Source organism: Sinocyclocheilus grahami, unplaced genomic scaffold (assembly GCF_001515645.1).
Source record: "Sinocyclocheilus grahami isolate Dianchi unplaced genomic scaffold, SAMN03320097.WGS_v1.1 scaffold612.1, whole genome shotgun sequence".
NCBI lineage: Eukaryota > Metazoa > Chordata > Actinopteri > Cypriniformes > Cyprinidae > Sinocyclocheilus > Sinocyclocheilus grahami.
Genome location: NW_015505791.1, coordinates 367,361 through 371,895, shown reverse-complemented (window position 1 = coordinate 371,895; position 4,535 = coordinate 367,361).

Below are 4,535 nucleotides of genomic sequence, written 5' to 3'. Positions count from 1 at the left end.
TGCCGGGAAAACATGACTAAACAGTATGCAAAGTAACATAGCACTTAATTTTATTTCAAATTTTATTTCAAAAAGTGTTTTTTCTACTAATTTTGTTGAACATTTGACTATTAGGTACTTGAAAGTTTCATGGTTCAAGGTACTTTAAAATATACGCTGTGTATGCTCCTGAAATAAAAGTTCTGCACATGACGCTTATCTGACACACATCCGATTTTGTCCCAACTCTTTACGGTCATTTAGGACTTTAGAACTCATTTAAGACCATGTTTACGAGGTCACTCGCCAAAACCCAGCATTTTGACATAATTCTGTTTTTGTCCGTTGAAGCGCTACTGGCGCTTTGAAGCGGTTCAGAAAACAGCCGAACACACAGTCTTTCAGACTCCATTTGATAATCATCTTCGTCCAGTGTCTGCGCTATTTCTCAACAGAAGTTATGACGGACAACACTGCCTTTATACTCCTTTAAACTAGAGTTGTGGATATGTCATAACCCCCTCACACAAGCGTTGTGAAACAATGGCCCAGGCCAGCGTTGCCACCTTGTGGACAAACTAACTAGTGCAAAAACAATTCAACGTGTAATTTGCAACTTGCGCATACCCTCCCCTCAGGCCGGATGAAGATGAATGGCGGGCCGCCAATTGAATAGCCCTGGTCTAGTCTTTAATAAGCAAACAAAAATCACAATAAATTGTTATATCGAATCGCTATAGTTATATAATCACTAATAATAATCCTTCTTAATACTCAATTATCGCAATATTATATTATATATGTCGGGTCTCAGCTGTGTTTGTGTTTTGCGTGGTCAGCATGATTGTTTCCCCCGCCCTCCTTGTTATCTGCTCACCTCTAGTTTCACACCTGGTTCTGGTCATCTCATTAGCTTCCCCTTATAGCTCCTCGTGTTTCTCTGTCTTGTGTCAGATTGTTGTGATTATTCCCTTGCTCTGACTGTCAGTGTTAGTATTAATACCAAGTCCTGTCTTGTCTCGTCCAGGCTCCAGTGCTCGTAGCTGCCTGTTTGATTTCCCGCACCTCTCTGTGCGTTCAGGAACCCGAGGGCTTCCCCCGGCATCCACCTACCCTGGGACTCTGCGGTCTCATTGTTGGGCTGCTCAGCCTCTCGCTCGGATTAGCGAGCTGCCCCCCCGGCTTCATCTCCACTGCCGCTGTTGCGGCTTGTTCCAGCCGCTGCTATCTCCCCATCGAGGTGATTGGGGATTCCACGTCCACACGGTCTGTACGCGAAGGCGCTCATTGCCTGCGGTGATTTCTCTGTACAATAAAGCCTCTGTTGAACCCGGACCTGAATCCAGCCTCGTAGATGGATTCAGCGGGATCGGATCCGCTTCGTTCTGCTCTTGTGCATTAGGGAGTTTTGCTGGAGCAGCACACCACCCAGCTCAACACCACGGCGCAAGAGGTGGGCGCGCTAAATGCCAGAGTCGCTGAGCTCCTCAAGCGCGTCGATGATCTTCAGCGGGAGGCGGGTAACTGGGGTCCCATCCTCCGCACTGGCATTCCTTTGGACCCCGAACCTCATGCCAACAATCCTCCGGTGTATGATGGCGATCCGAATGCCTGCCAAGCCTTCCTCTCCCAGTGTTCGCTGGTGTTCTCACTGCAGCCTCGACGTTATGCCACAGAGGAGGCTAAGGTGGCATACGTCCTCACTCTCCTCTCGGGTCACGCCCGCGAATGGGGAATTGCTGTATGGAGATCGCGGGCTCCCTGTTGTGCTTCTTTTTCAGATTTTAGCCAGGAGATAGCGAAGCTGTTCGACCGGTCAGCCCAGGGAGATGAGGCGGTGGCTCAGCTGTCTCGGCTGTCTCAGAGGAGATGCTCAGTCACCGACTATGCCATACAGTTCCAGACTCTAGCGGTGGCTTGTGGCTGGAATGAGGGCGAGCTATGCGCGCAATTCCTCGAGGGACTGGATGATGTCATCGCTGACGAATTAGCGACTGTGGATCTTCCGCGAGAGCTGGACAATTTGATTAATCTCATGCTCCGTGTGGAGGGCCGTCTCAACCGCCGCCGGCAGCGCCGTCAATTCACTACTCCGTGGCGCCACCTGGAGCCCGCGTCATTCGAGGCCGCGAGTACACAGTCAGCTGAGGTTGAGCCCATGCAACTGGGTCGTCTCCGGCTTATGCCGCAGCAGAGACAGGAGCGTTTAGCTCAGGGATTGTGCCTGTACTGCGGCAAGGCCGGCCACTTTGTCCTCCAGTGCCCGGTAAATGTCAGGGCCCACCAGTGAAGTGGAGAGTCCTGGTGGGCGCCTTTCCCTGTTCAAGCTCTCCAATAACGCGCACTCAGTTGCCCTTTCGACTCTCCTTCCAGGGAGGTTCACACACTGGCCACGCCCTCCTGGACTCGGGGGCTGAGGGTAATTTCCTGGATTCCGCCTCTGCTCACAAGTGGGGGATTCCGACCATTCCCTTGGTTAAGCCCATTACGGCGTGGTCATTATCGGTCCATCCTCTCACTACCATCACTCACGTCACCCCTTGCATAAGCCTTTCCCTTTCTGGTAACCACTGTGAGCAGATCGAACTGTTAATTATTGACTCCCTGACCTGACCGGCGTTCAGTGGAGTACTGCGATCTGCGTGCGGTTTTCTGTAAGTCCCGGGCCACCTCTCTACCTCCGCATCGTCCCTACGACTGTGCCATAGACCTTCTCCCGGGCACTTCTCCGCCAAAGGGTCGTTTATATTCCCTTTCCGGTCCTGAAAGAGAGGCCATGGACCGGTATATACGTGAGTCACTACAGGCTGGGCTCATCCGCCATTCCTCCTCTCCCGCTGGGGCGGGGTTCTTCTTCGTTCAAAAGAAGGACGGCTCCCTATGCCCTTGTATTGATTACAGAGGTTTGAATGACATTACAGTAAAGAACAGGCACCCTAACACCCCCTCGGGACACTACGAGTATCTGGTTCTTCCGTTTGGGCTGACCAATGCTCCGGCCATTTTCCAGGGTCTTGTCAGTAGCGTTCTGGGTGACATGATTAATCAGTTCGTCTTTGTGTATTTGGATGATATTCTGATTTCCTCCCCTTCTCTCCACTTACACACTCAGCACGTTAGACGGGTCCTCCAGCGCCTATTAGAGACCCAAGCTGACTCAATCTGCATTCAAGTAAGGCACCCTGTTTGAGATTTGCCAATCGAGTGCATAGGAATCGGATCAGCTGATAGGGGTTGGGTTTGAATTTTCCAATCAGCTGATAGCGGCGCTCGACTACGAGGCCTGCCTGAACTAACGCAGAATGCTTAATTAGCATCCACACCAGCAGACGATATCATCTGTTTATTCTAAGCATATATTTGTCTCCCCCTTTTAAAATCTCAAGCTCGTTATAGCAGGATTGATTCTCATTAGTTGTCTATGTTTTTATCATTCATCAGCTGGAAAAAAAACATTCGGATAGTGATTCCAACGAAATCGTTCCTCTGTGCCTTGTTGTGAACAGGCCTTAAGAATGCATGGCACCTCGAACAGGCCTATCTCCTTCCATTGCGCTCATTGAAAATTTGGAAGAAGAAAAAAGAACAAAAACTAACATCAACAACAACAAAATAGCAGACACTGCAACAACGACAGGTGGCCACATTGACAAGCCCTTGTGTGAGAGAGTTATGAGAGAGCCGCAACTTTAGTTTAAAAGAGTACAAAGACATTTTTATTAGTCATAACTGCTGAAGAAAAATGCAGCAGACAGTGGACAAAGGTGAAGCTTTCTAGAGCGCATGTGTCGACTGCCTGCGTACGCACACGGTATCAAATGGAATATGCTCTGAAAGGCTACGTGTTTGATTGTACGCATACACTAATGTCCAGATACAAAAACAAAGTATACTTTGGGCTTTACTCTGGAGCTGGTTCAGCCTATGCTGAATCATCTGAAGTGGATTCTGATTCAGTAAAACAAACAAGAACACAGAGACCAAACTGTGCTGGATTAAGTGGACAATCAACTACAAACAACTGAACCAGAAGACTACATTTTGAAACTTAAAAAAAAAATCTGAGTCCTATGAATAAGCGGCTGCTGTTTTTATTTAAACAGGTGAAATGTGTCTTTGTTTCGAGAACTGAATGAATGGTTTGGGAAATTGGGCCAAATGAATCAGTTAAAGTGTGTTAGCAATCGAGAAAAACTGTAACACAAATTATTAACCAGCTGTTAGTAAAAATAAAAATGAATTCTGAGGTTAACGGCTAAATGTATGACAATAAAAACAGCGTCTCATGACGCCGGAAGACAAAAGAACACAAAATGCTGAAAAGAGCCGGAGCTCCAGAAAGTGAATAATGAAAATTATTTATTGACTGTGTGATCATTTGAACTGAAAGCTAATTTTGATAGTAATAATACAAATTGTGACACTACAATAAAAACTAAATGACCAATTGTCCAACACAAATAGAGGTTGAGAAAAGCACAGAAACACATGCTCACTCAGCAGGACTCACACACACACTGATCTTACTGTCTATATGATGATATATTACACACATT